Genomic DNA, 16322 nt, shown 5'->3' on the forward strand with positions numbered 1-16322 from the left:
CTTCCTGAAAGCGAGCTGTCTCCAAAAGGGAGTGAGCGCGCCCGATCGCCCGGCGGCGTGCAGGGAATCCATCCACAAGGCTCAGCCCAGGTAAGGAGCTGGTCCCTGGTAGGCAGCAACATCGAGAAGGAAACTGCTCTCTTTGAGGTTCTCAAGGCAGCGATTCCCCTCGTTTAAGCCAAAGGGTCGGCTTCTTAATTGTTCGTGTGTGTGTGTGTGTGTGTGTGTGTGTGTGTGTGTGTGTGTGTGTGTGTGTGCAAGCGCACGCCTGCAGATTTTCTGGGTGTCCGTGGTTCTCTGAGAGTGAAATTGCTCAGGCTGTTGGTGGTTTGGGGCGTGAGGGTCCCCGCCTGCCAGTGTAGATTGACAGAGAAGAAAGGGCTGCTGGTAGGGGGGAGATGCTGCACCCTGGACAGTGCTGGGCTGCGAGGATTCCAGGCGCGAAGAGCTAAGTCCACCCAAAAATCAGGCAGCGCTGCTGGGAAGCCAGACACCTCCACCCACTGGGTTCCTCACACGGTCGGTCCCCCTTCCTCCTGGTAATTCCTGGGGTCTACCCCAAGGCTCCACTTGTGAGCCACCTCTCCTGGCGGACGTTGGGTGCTACTAGGAGAGGACTGCAGAGGGGAGGGAGGTGTGGCTGGGTAGCAGAGAAAGAGGAGGGAGAAAAGCTGTGGGGAGTGGGCTGTAGGATTCCCGTGCACGGGCACGGTGTTGGGGATTCTGCATGCACTTGCGTCTTTACCCTGAGATTCAAAGGGAACTTCACAGCTGCATCATTTACCACTGAGGCTGGGCTGGCCCTTGGGGAAATGGCCAGTGTTCTGAGATTTAAGGATCTCCTTCTTGGCTCCTCCTTCTCGAGGAAGAGGCAGGACAGTCCGCTAGAGAAACCAAATCGGTCCTGGAGACGCTTTAAAAAATACAACATATGTGCATGTTTGCCTCGTTGTCCCCCCCCCCCCCAGATTCTGTCTCTGTCTGGTGAATGACTTGCTAGCAGTTCCTACTTCCCTCCCCAAATAAAGAGGAGGTGCTTGAGTTAAGAGCAGCGGTGATCCAATTTAACAAAGCATGTTTGGGAAGAGACCAACGTGTTTGTTATTTGTGATCACGGGCAGAAGAAAGTCATGCTTTTTGTGCTAGGTATGGCTTTAACCCCCCCTTAGCCTGACTCCCTGGAAGGCGCTCTCTGCTAGTCAGCCACTAGTGGTTGTGAATATAACAACACAAACTTTGTCCTGCTGGAGGTGTAAAGCCTAAAATGAGAAAAAAGGATATCAGTGGGAGGTGTAGTGGAAGAAGCTTTTCGAAAAATGACAGATGCGCTAAAGACAGTTCAGGCATCCTGGTCAGGGAGCCAGCCGCTGAGGGGGTGAAGATTTCTCATCAGATTTGCTTCAAGAGATTGTTTGAGGACCTCAGCTTGGAGAAGCAGAACGTTTACTACCTTAGATCTGCTGTCCTGCTGTGCGAAGGTTTCTCAAGGGGTGTTGTGGGGGGGCGTGGGAGGGGAATTCTGAAAGTATGCCCCACTAAAACACACACACATGTACTCATACACAGAGAGAGACACACAGACACACACACACACGTACTCACGCAGAGAGAGACACACACAGACACACACACAAATGTACTCACTCAGAGAGAGACACACACACAGAGACACACACACACATGTACTCATGCAGAGAGACACACACACAGAGACACACACACACATGTACTAACACAGAGACATACACAGACACACACACAAATGTACTCACTCAGAGAGAGACACACACACAGAGACACACACACATGTACTCACGCAGAGAGACACACACACAGAGACACACACACCACACACCTCCTCTCTAAGGCTCTTTGGGGAGGGGAATGAATCTAGAGTCTTCATTCATTTGCAACAAGAACACAAAGCAGGAAAAAGAATGACAGCTTAGGTTCCTCTTTCGAATTCCTGCCTTACTGGGATTTTGCTCTCTGGTTTTGTCAAACTTGCTTAATTTTGGAGGTTAGCTGGGTGTAGAAGGCAGGAGGAAGGACGGCCTGCTCCATCCATCTTTAGGGTTTTGTGAGTGAGCGGGTGGGGGGAGGACCCACTGCTCTCAGTCAGGTGGGCTTTCTTCAGTCATTTTCATTCCACACTTTCTGCCTGCTTTGAGGGTTCCATTTGGATCTCAGAACTCTTAAACTAAGATCTCCCTATAAAGACAGTCTCGATCTTTTCCTCCTTTTAAAATGGCTGTTGCGTTTTATTAAAAACAAGTGATTAGTTCCTAGAAAAAGAGAGAGAGAAAAACAAACAAGCAAACAAGAAAGCTGAACTGAAAGAAAGCAGTATTCACTGCTGAGCTGACCAGAGGTAGCATCAGGATGTAAGCATCTAGGGTGGTTATCTCAACTTGCCTTGAAAGCAAGCTGCTTAGCCTGGCTGGGGAGAGAGTGTTGGACTAAAGGCATTGGAAGGTAGTGCTTCATGGCCCCTGTCTATTTGTAGACCTTCCATCCTGTAACTAGAATGGTTTCTATGGCATCAATTTGGATTCAGATTAAGAGACAGACAGAATTCCTGTTGACCATGAAGGAGAAGGAAAGAGCATAGCAGTGCGGGTGCTCTAACGCCAGATGAAAACCGGAGGGGAAGGTGAGGAATCCCCTGAGGACTGATGTGCAGGATTTATAGAAGCTGGCTCTTTCAAGCTCACTATGCTTTGAAACAATAAAATACATCAAGAAGAGCTTCAACATTTGTTAGCAAGCTATATTTAACATGTTTTTTTATCAGACAAAAATAGACTTTTATTTATCTTGCAAAGTAAACGCATGGTTCCTTCCCTCTTAGTGCTTAATCTGTTTCTCTGACAAAATAAATGAGAAGGACTCTGGAGCCTCTAGAAATTGCTTTTCTCCTCTAAAAGGAGAATGGGCAGCAAGAAGAAAACACACGCAATGTAAAGAAAGTGTTTTGCGCCTGTTTGTGGTTGTCACATGTGTGGGGTGAGTCTTTGCTCCTAGACACTCCAGGTAGAGGGAGGACAATATACAGAAAAGAAGCAGGTATAGGAATCAACAAGATTCCTGAAATGGAAGTTAACTCTATAGCAAGAAACATTTAGAGAAGATAATGTTATGTCAGGTTGCATGCCTCATGTTCTTCGGCTGTTGTATATGTTACTTTCAAGTAAAACAAAAATCTGATTTTGTTAAGCATTTAGTGGTCTAAATCCTACTCTCTGTCACTTAGGGACATAAGTCTTTTGCTTAGCCATCATTCAATACTATCCATACTCCATGATTGGATCCTATAAACTCACAGTTAGACACCCCCTTTCTCTAGTAGGAACATTTACCCATCTGGCCAAATTCTACTGCTCCCTCTTGTGGCAAGTATTCTCCCTGACTTTCTCTAGATCCCCAGATCCTCACTGCTCCCTTAGCTGTCTACCTCTCCAGTTCTAATTCTCAGCGGAGACTGAGAGTAAGCAGGCCAGTGGGTTACAGCACTAGCCCTTCCCACTTTTCCCTCTGTACAAAATGCTTTGGGCTCCCGGGGGATATCTCTCAGATTTAGTGGAAGTAGATGTCAGGTGTTTTCTGACCCGATGGGATAGACTAGACTCGGGAAATGTGAGCTTTCAGCTTTTGCCTTTTGGGATTTTTATAATTAAAGGCAAGACTCGTCCAGTGGGGCCTCATTAGATGCTGTAGGATTATTTTCCATTCTCTCTCTGACTTTCTCTTTCTTCCTCCCTCCCTCCTTTTTTCCTCCTTCTGGCCTTCCCTCTCTTGTCCTTTCTCTACCTTTCTCTGTCTTTTTTTCCTTTGCCCCAGCCTCTAGCCTCTCACGTGTACACGTACATGATGCTGAAACTTTAAATAATCAAGGAGCAGGCTCTCAGTCTTTCTTACATACAACCTAGACAGCTCATCTTCTAGCTTGGAGACTTCTGGGGAAAGTGCTTACTGGTAGGATTTCATCAAAGGGGTTCCGAAGACAAACGGGGAGCATCTTGATTCAGTAGTCCTTACCGCTGTCTTCCCTGCCAACTTTGTTTTGAACCTGGCTGCCTTATGCTCACAGTTGCAACTGTCCTTTGTTCCTTTTAGTCCAGAGTGTAACCAGGTAGATGAAGGTTCAAATGACACACATTTTGACTTTACTTCCTGCCCAGTTTTCAAAGAAGGGAGGGAGCATCCTGACTGACAAGCGAGGCAAGAAAAATGTTTCCATGGCTGAGGGTCAATACCTCCTTTATAACAAGTTGCTTGAGTCTGGCCTAAACAGTCATAGGTTCTAAACCTTTATCCATTGGCCAACATAGGATCTGAGATCTTTAGAGTGAAAGTCATTCATTTGAGCGAAGGTATTCTTTCAGACAGATCCCTAAACAAATATAGAGGTACTGCCTGGCTGAGAGGTAGTCTGTAGGAATCCCTGCAGGGAATTATCATATGTTCATCTGTGAACCTGGAATGGTTTATACAATTAACTGACAGAAAGTCCTGAGATGCGGAAGACAAAGAGCAAGTGAATGGGATTTAAAGCTGTGTTTCTGCCCAGGGAATGCCCCTCCGAAGACTGTTCCGATGGGCAAGTATGAGGAGTCCAGTGCCAGGGAGCAGAGCTTCTAACAAAAGTGTTGGTAGCCAGAGAGTAACTAGAAATAGGCAAACATGCATTCCCACACTAAGGGGCTACTCTTAAGCAGCCTTGGATCTTTTTCTTGAAAGTTACCCTCTTTTTTTGTAAGGCTTCTGAGAAACGGGCAGAGTATTTTCTGCAGAGTAAATTGATGGTTTTCGAATCCTGAAGGTGCTATCTTGCACCATATGCAGCATTCCCAAGCCCTGACGTGCTGTATGGTACTATCATCAGCGTCCCCACTGGTTACCTAGGTGATAGGAGCCTGATGCCAATTAGGGTAAATAGTCACCTGCACATTCAAGAGATGGAAGATAGTATCGGGGGCCATTTTAAACTCAAAGGCAGATTAATCATTCTGCAGATCTCACACGGCCATTTCAGGCAAAGCCACAAATAATAATTTCTTTGTTGACTCTAATGTGAGATCAAGTCAATCAGCAAGGCAGTGATTCAGCAGCAGACATAAATCCAACTATGACATTTATTGAACCCTAGATGTATATAAGGCCCTGCAGTGGGCTTTTCAGAACACACACATGAAAAGTGAATTATTTTCCATTTGTTGGAGCACTTGTCATGCCAATTCTTGACAAGTTGCTGTACATAGGTATATATTTTTCTGATCCGATGCTTTTAAGTGTCCTGAAAGGAAGCATCACTACCTTAATTTAAAGATGAAGACTATGTCACAGTTGCCCGACTTCACCATGGGTGAGTAAGAGCCTGTACAAAAGTCGCGCTCTGGACTGAGTGCTTCCTGTCCTGATCTAGAACAACTATAGATGAAATACCATGGCTGAGTAAGGCAGGTTCTGAACTGCAGAAGAATGAAGCCCTGGATGAGATGAAAAGGAAAGAGAAGCTTGACCTGTGACTTCCTCTAGGAGAAGGTATTTCAGGTCATTTGATGGGGGGAAAGGGGTTTAGAAAACCAGTGAGCCCAGTCCCTTTGAGCCATATGAAGCCTGCCCCAGGCATTTTATGACAAGGACAATAGACCAATGTCCTGCGCAATTCTATAGCTACTGATCTGCTCCCAGTCAGGACCATGCTTATGAACTATAGAGTTATCACAAATAGTAACTTTATGGCATTTTAGACTTGAAAGCAACTTCCAACATGATCTTGGAGCACAACCTTGAAAGACAGAGGCGGAATAAATAGTCAGAAACAAATAGAACCAATGGGTCACCTGTCAACTCATTTCTCCTTTTACTTTTTGGTTGGTTTTAAAGATCAGCTCTCATTATGGAGCCCAAGTAGGCTTTGAATCCTCCTGCCTCTGCCTCCAGATTTCGGAGATTGTAAGTGTGATGCTACCCTGGGTATTTTTTGGTGCCGCTCTAGGTTGATTTTGTTTATGTATCATTGTTGGCTCTCATGAATTTCCCCTTTCACTACTCCAGCTTCTCCAAGATCTTCATTAATACACAAGACATAGGGCCACTCTTTGGTTGCTTTTTATTCCTTAGTAAAAAAACCTCCCAGCCTAGTAACCGGTCAAGGTCATTGGACTGCTTATCCATCTCCGAAGGGACACTTGCTTTGTAGACCTTCGCTGTAGGTGGCATCAGGGAGAGTTTGGAAAGGTGCTACCTCTCAGGAGTATCGTTCCCTCTTTCAAAATGCCTTTCTTATGATGGAGCTTGTGACCACCCCGAGCGGAAGTTGGTGTGTGTTGTACAAATTCACATTCCCCTCTCCCTCTGTGAATCTTTTCTGTCTTTCTTCCCAGAACATGCAGTTCTTTCAAGAGCTCCTTTTTCACCAGTACTCTCATTTCAGACCTGTCCTCAGCACTGCAAAACACATCAGATGGCATGCAGTTTAATAACGAAATGAAGAGTACTTAATATGAAATGGCTCTAAGATGGAAAAAGAGGGAGTGATACCTAGAAGTCACCCTGTCCAAGTCAAGTCTACTTCTTCCTCTCTGACAATGTAGAAGACCTTCCCAAATGCAGATGTTTTCCAGCCATAGGAATGCCTAGATATCTAACAAAGATTCCCCAGGGAGGAACGAATACTGACACACTGGTTTTTTTTTTTTTTCAATGTTGACTCTTCAACTGCAGGCCCCTTGTGCTTTTGGCCTACAGGGCTCTGAGACAAGCAGATGTAAGCAGACCATTCATATTTACAATGTCTGTTTGAATTTAGCATTTCTCTCAGCTTCCTTCGCTCATCTATTTAAGGAGGGATGATAATGATAATAATAGTAATAACAACATTAATGAGTCTATGGATTTTGTGGGGAACCATATATCAGTGCTATAGTTTCTGGTGCACAAGTATTCTATAAAGATTTATAACTGACTTACAAATAAATGAGAGTCCTTGTTCCTATCATGCCTTTTACATGACTATGCTCAGTGATGCGGAGTATTGCCATGGACAGGTGGAAGGCAAGTATACAATCGATGACATGGACCACCCAACCATGATGTATTTGTTTGTACTCTTGTTTAAGATATTTTTGTATAATGATACAAATTTGAGGTTATTTTTGTTAGAACATACTCTCTATATGTTTCTACTCTTGTTTAGCTTATTGTACCTAGGCAGCTCATTTAACAATGTAATGTAAATTTCTAGTCCTTGAAAGTTATTGCTATAAAACTCTTTAGGATAATTAAGAAATGCATGTTAGTAGTTAGTCATCTATAATAATCAAACTTGTAGTCAATTTAGGTAAGTTTTCAAGGTCAGAGATACATCTTAAATAGATAGGTTGTCTTCAAACACTTTAGAGACCTATAAATATTTATTTAAGTATTTAAGATTTTAAATAACAACAGGATTTCATGACAGTGAAACACATCTGCTCATGGTAGCACCAATCTACTTTTTAAAAGATGAATGACTGACATTGAAGAACTGCCATATGGCGTTTGTGTTTATTGTGGCAAAGTTAGTCACTGGGCAAGAAACTCACCTTGCCTTGACTGCTGACAGTATATTATCCAAATTGGACAAGCAGGACACAATAGAAGATGACTGCTGAACTTTACCAAGACAAACTCGGATAGTCCTTCAAAATTCCTGCTTTAGATATAAGTCTGTCCGATATTTTAGGCCTGTAGTCCAAAGATGGATGCCCCTATGTTGTAGGAAAACCTGGGTGACTATACAGGCATCCAACTATCTTTGTCATTTCTGTAGTTTTGGAAGTTGTTTCCTCTGCACTTCCTCTTTACTCGGATAATATTTTATTCTTCTTGGGTCTGTGATGGGGATCGAAGGCTAGAGAGTTGTGTGGTTTTCCTTGTTGCCAAATTCAGATAAAAAGGACTTCCATAAATGATGTAGGGACTTATGGTTGAAAAATAAAAATCCTAAGTTGTTTATCTAAAGAGATGTTTTAAGTTTTAAAAAGATATTTTTAGGATGGTAATACAAGTTATTATAGGAAGTGACTTAGGTATAAAACTTTGGACTAACTAAAAAAGGATAGATAACACAGTAATTTCCCCGAATTTGCCAAATACAAACAGACTGGACATTTTAAATATAATTTTTACTTAATAATTGTTCTTATTGTATGTAGTTTTACTCTATTAGGGTAACTACAACCTTTCCTTTTTATTTAGGTGAAAGGACAAACGTTGTGGGACATTTTCACTGTGTGAAATGTATTGCTGTGATTGGTGTAATAAAAAGCTGAATGGCCAACAGCTAGGCAGGAGATATAGGCAGGAGAACACTCTGGGAACAAGAAGGTAGAATACCCAGCCAGACTCAGAGGATTCAGGATGAACAATACAGAGATAGGTAATAAGCCTCATGGTTTTGTGGATTAATAGAAGCAAATTAATTTAAGTTATAAGAGATAGTTAAGGGCAAGCCTAAGCTAAAGGTCAAGCTTTCATAATTAATAATAAGTCTTCATGCCATTATTTGTGGGCTGGTGGTCCTTATGAGAAAGCTTACTACACACATGCACGTGCACACACACACAAATGTTGTAAGATCACACATGTTTTCCAGTAGTGATAAAAATTGCTTTTCGTCTTTGTGGACCATGGAGTCTGTCACAGTCGTTCAACTCTATTTCTTCTGCAAGAAAGCCAGCTAGGACAATACATACATAATGGAAGAGCTGTTTTCTTTAAGAAGTTATTTATGAACACTGACTCTGCATATCTCATAAGTTCCCCTTGAAATGTAAAATGTTCTTTTATTCCAGTTTTTAATCATCTAAAAATTGGAAAACATTTTAATTTCATGGGCTGTACAAGACCAGGGGGCAGGCTGGGTTGGGCTCCATTGGACATGAGTTGTCGATTCCTGACAACGTACATAGTGTGAAAGACACAAAAAATGTAATATCAGTGAGTCTATGACAGCTCAATATCAGTGAGTCTACGACATCTTAGCAGTTGGTTCAGAGTCAAGAGAGGTGGCCTAGAAACACAGACTTTGTTTTAGAGTCTAGTCTGTCACTTTTGTGACGTGTGGCTTTGCAAAATCTTTGCAGTTATCAGTCTGAGGTTTCTTACTGAGAAATGGAGAGAAAAGCTATCTAACTTTTAAGGGCTTTCCCAGGGGGAAAATAATAATAGTAAAGGAAATCTAACAGAGGGAGATTTGGCTTTAAGGATGGATCAGGGAGGTTAGGTATAAAAGTTTGGAAAAGGAAAATATGATTCATATTTAGTTTTTTCTCATATTTAATAGCTCAGCTGACTGTCAGAAAACAGCAGACCCAGAGAGGTGGACAGGTACCGTCTTATGAATGGCACTGAATACCAAAATGTGATATACCACAAATGTCAAATTATTACCAGAATTCCCTGTGTTTAACAGTTGAATGGGAGAGAGCAAGAGAGTAGAAGGGACTTGTCCAAAGTTCCTCAGTGAAGCTAAATCTGGTATTCATTTCTTGTAGTCCCTAGATCAGTGAGCCCTTCATCCATCCCACTCCCCAGAACAGTGTATCGGAAAGCAGTTCACTGAAGGGGGAATAGCTCTGACTTCCAAGATGAAAAGTCTCATATAAACTATAGAGCTATTTTCAGTGTTTTCCAAGCATGATCTCATATCCCACATAAGATAGTAGGTCTGTGAATAATCCCATTATCCAGAAGGGTAATGTCAAGGGGTCAGCAGAAGCTTTGCCCTGAAGCATCTGATTCTCCTGATTTCCTGTAGTTTTCTAAATTCGGAGTAACTCAGATGCTATTTTCTCAGGGAACCTTCACTAAAACCCTATCAATCAGGCCCCAGGCTTCTATTTCTATATGATTATATTTTTTCTGAAAGAAAATTTGCCACAGCTAATGATTACAGTTTGGAATAATTTAGAGTACCATCTCTTGCCTGTCTCTCAGTGAGGTCATGCATACATTCCATGAAGAGAGAGGTTGCATTTATCTAGTTTGCAATTTTAGATCCCAGAGGCACCTTACAGATATCCAGTATTTGTTGTATGTATGTATGTATGTATGTATGTATGTATGTATGCATGGATGCATGGATGGATGGACAGTTGCTTGAGCGGTACACAACTCATCAAGATGGATGAAAACGATTCTTGTTTAAGCAAAAGCTTGGGAAACAAAGGTTTTACCACTATGAACTGAATGACTAAATGGCTAACTGTTTCGTTTTTCTTTTTTCCTCCACTGACATTTTTTCTAACTCTCCAATATCTCCTCTCAGGATTAGTTTTATGGCAGACCCTCTGTCACAAAAAAGACAATAATAAATCAGCTTCAGCATCATTCCTAACATTTAAAACTGTAACCCTTCTACTGATCTTTAAACAATTTTTCCAAGATACAAATGTTTGAAGGACACACACACACTGCATGTCCTATATAATAGAGAGCATGTATGTTTCACAAACTGCTCAGAGATTTGTGTAAAAACTATGTTTTCCCACAGGCCATCAACACTCCATTTATTTTGCTGAGTAATCAGAGTTGACAAGTTCCTCTTTAAGCTCACTTCCCTCTTAAAATTGTGCTGCCTTCCTGTGGATTTGTACATGGTTTTAGAGCCAAGCCACTGAGCATTCTCGCAGGAACTTTCCAAAACTGCAGCATAGAATATTGACAGGGGAGACACACGGATCATTTATGTACTTCATTACAATGTGTCATTTTTCTCTATTTTATGTATTTTCTCTTGCTTTCTACCTCTGCCATTCTCAGATGCTTGTGACTTTTCCATCGATTATGACTTGATACCAAACAGAAAAAGAACCCCTCCCTTTCAGTGATAAACTCCATCTCCTATGAAAGTATTCTACTTGAGGATGAAACAGGGGGTATGCTCGTACACCAGATTCCACTTATTTAAACAGAATTTTCTTTATTAAAAAATGAATTGAAAAAAAGGAGAAAGTTATTTGAGATATTCTTGTATCATTTATCCTGAAATTGAAGGATAGCACAGAGTTCCAGGTTCTGAGAGGATGCTAAAAAGGAAGAGGAGAAACTTTCAGTTCAGATTAACTCTGGAGCTGAAGAGAAAAGAGTGGGGGAAGTCGGCAACACCCATGAAAAGCCTCGAATGGAAGGAGCAGATTTCTCCACTACTCAGACCGTTCCTAGGGTGCATGGTCCTGCATATTTCAGCTTCTGCTTTAGGGTTCACGTCTGGAGGCTTCCAGTTTTCTTGCTTTTGGTCAAGGTGTTGCTGGAGTGTCTGGCAATCCCAGCCTTCTGCTTCGATAGGCAGAACTGACGCTGATAGATCAGCTGCTGTCCAGATTACTCAGTGCCTGCATCTGCCGCTTGACGATCTGCCTCAGCCTCTGTTTTCCCTCGTCTTCTAGTCCTCCACCTCTCTGCCAACACAATCATGAAGGGCCTCCCTGTTTTAATCTCACCAGGGGTCTCAGTCTGTAAGAAGCACATCCATGTAATACATTCTTCTCACACCAGTGTTGTAATGCCATCCGAAGCCCATGGCTGCCCTCGGATACCCAGGCACTAGCTGAGTGCCACTTGGTTCATTTTTATGCTGAGGATGTGCTAGCTGCAGATGGCGCTTGCCTCAGAAGCCTCTCTGCACTCTGCTCTGCTCTTCCTTTTCTTCTCACCTGGCCTTTGTTCCAGGTATTTTCAAGGAAGAGTGCCCAAATCACACTCCCTTAAAATTGCCGGTGTCAGCAGGAACATTATACTCATCATCTGCTGTGTATCTGAGGAAGGGGCCCAGCTACCTGGGTTTTCTTGTCTCCAGGTGATTCTTGGGTGACCTGAAGTTAAGGAGATGTCTTCAGTTATCCATGCCTTGTGTTCCTTTTGGATTACTCCTGCTTCCGTGCTCTAGAGAGTTTTATTCTCCTTGGATATTCCTTCTTTTATGGAATCTTCTTCTCTTTGAAGTTCTACCATGAGTGTGTTTGCCTGAAGTTGACATCAAGTGACTTTGTTAATTGCTCTCCTCTTTATTTGCTAAGTCAGGGGCTCTCAATAGAACCTGCAGCTCCCTGGTGGGCTAAGCTAGCTATCCAGTTTGTTCTGGGGATCCCCTGCAGTTTATTTTGGGGATCCTCTGCACTTTCTTCCACAGTGCCAGAACTGCAGCAGGCTGCCATGCTTACAGGAGTATTAAGTGGGTTCTGCAGATCCAAACCCTGGTCCCCACGCCTGCCTGAAAACCACTTTATCCATTGATCCATCTCACCATCCTGTATCTCTGAAGGTTGATTGTCTCTAGACCAGGATGGAGAATATTTTTGGCAGCAAACCTTTTTTTTAAAAAAAAAAATAAATAAATAATGGCTTACATATAGAAACCCAACTACGGTCACATTCTTTCCCAGCATGCATAGTTAACTATCAGAAAAAGACTGCTATTTACCCTCAAGGTTGGTAAGCAAATTTCAATCAAAAGCTGTTACTGTTGTCAACCAAGAGGCCCCTGGAAGAATCAAAAGTGTACAGAGGATAGGTTCCAGGCCCCTGTATCCAGGAGTTAACTCTTGAAATCCCTTGATTATAGGACCAAAGGTCGAATGGTCTGGAGTTTCTAGAAGCATGGTTGTAGTACTTTGATCCAAGAACTTCCAGTTAGTTCACTTGAGTGTTCCAAAGCACTGTTGAAATGCAGGTGAACTCTTGTTTTCTGGGAATCCCTAGTGATGGAAGATGTCCACTGTTGAAAGGCAGGTGAACCCCACCTCTTCCAGGTTTCTCCAGTAATGGAAGATGCCCATTGTTGAAATCTAGGTGAACCCCTCCTCTTTTGGGATTTCCCAGTAATGGGAGATGTCTGTTTGCTAGAAAAGAGGTTCATAATTTGACTCCAATATCACCTTAGTGAGCTTGAGCTGCATTGGAGGGGCATTTTCTCATCTTTGCCACACAGTGTTTGCCACATCTGAGTGAACAGGTAACCTTGCTCTTGCAGGGCCTTGTGTAACTATTTATTCTTGATCAGTTTGATTTCTCTATTAATCCCAACTGTAAAACAGTGAACTTTTGAGCTGAATTGAGATCCTTGATCAGATTTTAATTATTAATAATAAAGTATTACTTCCTTGTGGCAAAATTGTGTTCCAGTTCTCATCATCCCCTCCTTTTCTATCAGTTTTTCTATCTTCCTGTCTCCTAGCATCTCTCCCAACCTTTGGGTTTCTCCTGAGCAAAGTGAAAACCATTTAGTTTGTCACATGTCTTGGAATAATTTGGGCTTCCAGACTTCAGCTGATGACCTCCCACCCTTAATTACCTTAATCTACCTTAGAGGATGGAGAAGCAGAAGACACAAGTAAAGACCTGGAAAGCATGGAGATAAAGCAACCTACAAATCTGTAGTCAGATGGGAAGGAAAGCTTGAGAGCTTATTCTGTACTAAGTATTCTAACACAGAGTTCTTTGTTCCCAAACAACATTATTAGTAAACTGTTGTAGAAACAAACAAACAAAAATCACTGTGATATAACGTCAAGTGCATGCATTAAAAAACCTTGTTATAGCATTTGAGGCTGCATAACTTTTGTCAATGGGCTAGTACAAACCATATGTTATATGTTTCTCATTTGTAAAATGAGAACAGCAACACAAACCTCCTTGCACTATTGGCAGAAACCTCAGGACAATGAAGAAAAGAAAACTGGTGGTGGTGGGGTGTGTGTGTGTGAGTGTGTGTGTGTGTGTGTGTGTGTGTGTGTGTGTAGGGGGATTAGCCAGCTATTTCTGCCTTTATTGCCATCATTGCTCTAAGTGCACTTGTGCTACACTGCCCAGGTGTAGTAACTCTGAAGTCAGTTCTTACTGGCCCCTCGCAGAACCCCAGATTATCAAACTGTCTTTTCCCTAAATCCTTCTCTGTCATCTGTTGGAACCCTTTCTTCCTTTTCCATTATCTCCTTCCTTCCCACATGTACATGTTACCATGCACAGTTAGCATAATTAGATTTGGGTTTTCTTCCCTGTTCTGAAATGTCTGGCATGGCAGGTGTTGGCGGAGGTTTGATCAGACATTTTTGAGTTACATTGAAAAGATAGGGAATAGATGTGCCCTTAAGTATGTTCACAGTGTTCGATGCTCTCCACAGAATGGATTCAGTCAGCAAACCAGAGCTGGTACAGGAAATCCTGAAGCCACCCTGTAACCACAGACTAGGGAAGAAGCCTGGTCCCCAGACCCTCTCTCCAGGCTAGAGACCAGCTTTTCCAGTTTGAGATTGTTGTCATAAGCCTGGATAGCAGACTTCCTCTCTTCTGGATGGCACTGCTGTTGGCTTCTCATCCTGATGTCGACCTGTGCTGATGGAGTGCACATCCATTTTACATAGTGAATATTAAGTGCAGGTGCCCAGGCCCAGTTCCCAGATTCTCATACAGCACCAGAGAGTTGATGAATTAGCACAGGACCCTATGAGAATTGTTTGATTCATCCAGTAGATACGTGCTGTGCGCTGTGGTGCATCTTCTATGCACCAATTCTGACTGTAAAAAAATAAAAAAACACTGTTAAAAATAAATAAATAAATAAAAAGAAGAAACAGAAATCTCTGGTTCTCTAAGGTTTAGGTTTGTTGGAGGAAGACAACAATAAATAAAATTATTGAATAAATTATATAAGATGTAAAAGTAGTAAGTGCTATGGATAAAAATAGAAAGAAGGACTAGTGTATGGGACACGTGGCTTCTCTATAATGTCTTCATTTTCTTGAAGCTTAAATCTCTCTTCCTTTTTTAGGGCCCCATTGCCTAATGCTGACCCCAGTCACTTCCTTTGCTAGGCAATTTAAGTGGGTGTTTCCTGACACGAGACAGGATCCTGACTTTGGTTTTATTAGTTCAAAGAGGTCATGAGCCCTGATCTGGCCTCTCACAGCCTGCCTCCTTCAAAAACTTTTCAATTTATTCATTATCCATCAGCAGAGATGGACACTGCTTGCTCTATTTGATATGAGTCAGGGGGAGGGTTGTTATCATGGTGTTGACACAGATTGCCTGGGAGAACTGAGTCCTTTCCTGAAGTCTGGTTTTGGTCTGATGGACTATGCTTGGGAACTAGATGCTGTACTTAGCATCCTAGATGGAATGGTCAGATGCAAAGAACTTTCATCCTTGGCTGTTCCCTCTTTATTTAGAGGAGCTCAAATGTCCTTGCATCTGTTGTAGATAAAAGTTTACATTTACTTAACTGTTGTCTTAAAAATAGATTAATTGCTTAGCTTTAAAGAGTTCCATCAGAATGAATGACATGGAAGGGAATTTCAGGTTCCTAGGGGAAAAAAAAGTCAAGGAGTTACTTGGAATAACACCAACTGCCAATCAACAAAATGTGATTAGACCATCTAGTGAGCTAGGATGGTGGGAATCCAGCATATTCCTTTTCTCTGAGTCGGGGACTCTTGGATAATAGAAACTGGCTACAGTCTCCAAAGGCGACAAGCACTCTGCTTCTCTTTGCTGTGGATGCTCTCTACCTTGACAGCTGGATGAGCATCCGCTTGCCCATTTCTGCTCCTTACATCTGTAACTCTTCTTTTATATCAGTGACCGACTTACTTGCACCTGCTTGGCTTTTTATCATCATCTGTCACTATCATTCAGCTCTGTAACCTGTATGTGATACTGGTGTCTTGTTTTAATTTTTTTTAAAAGGCAGCATATAAAAATAATACAGATATTCTTGACATAATACTAAGAACAATTTTGGATGGTTTAATGGATGTTTCTATGTGATCCTTGGCAATAGTTGATCTGAATCCATCATCATCAACCTATACTTGTTCTAATATTTGCTAGATGGGGCAAGAATATAAAAAAAAAGTCTGAAAAGAAACAAGACTTGTATTTGATTTTCTGTGATCTTAGATTATCCCCTTGCTCAAGTTCTATGGAAGTATGAAATAAAACTAGTCAAATGATGAAGAAAAAGACCCTGGGCAGAGGGAAACAATAGGGCACAAAAGGAACTGCCTTGTATATAACACTGATTCCTATCCCAATGAGTATTTGCATTTGGTATTAATTTAATGGAGACAGAAACTGAAGTCCAGAGAGTTCCTTCCAGCTGCATCACTGCCAATAAGTTACATCAGTGTTTTGTAGCCACTTATTTCACAAATTATTGTGCTGTCTCCTTTTGGAAATCACTGTGATGTTTTCAGGTCACCTCAGAAGCCCCTCACTGCCCCGCCTCTCTTTTTGTTGATAGGGATCATGATGATGGATTTGTACAGATCCACCTGCCT

At 42.2% G+C, this 16322-nt stretch overlaps 1 protein-coding gene across 9 annotated transcripts in view; it reads left to right on the plus strand.

Moving 5' to 3' along the window:
- The window catches only part of Slc8a1 (solute carrier family 8 member A1), a 299892-nt gene that overhangs the window by 627 nt on the left and 282943 nt on the right, over window positions 1–16322 (plus strand). For 4 of the 9 annotated variants that reach the window (XM_013351349.2, XM_013351351.2, XM_013351350.2 and 1 more), the window contains exon 1: window positions 7–90. The exons of 1 other annotated variant lie outside the window; for it this stretch is intronic. The gene's annotated coding sequence lies outside the window, so the exon portion shown is untranslated. Of the gene's footprint in view, window positions 1–6; window positions 91–420; window positions 520–16322 lie in introns of those variants that run through there. 4 more of the 9 variants (XM_026785861.1, XM_026785860.1, XM_026785862.1 and 1 more) reach the window with 2 other exon arrangements.

The sequence above is a fragment of the Microtus ochrogaster genome, linkage group LG3, assembly GCF_000317375.1.
Source record: "Microtus ochrogaster isolate Prairie Vole_2 linkage group LG3, MicOch1.0, whole genome shotgun sequence".
Taxonomy (NCBI): Eukaryota; Metazoa; Chordata; class Mammalia; order Rodentia; family Cricetidae; genus Microtus; species Microtus ochrogaster.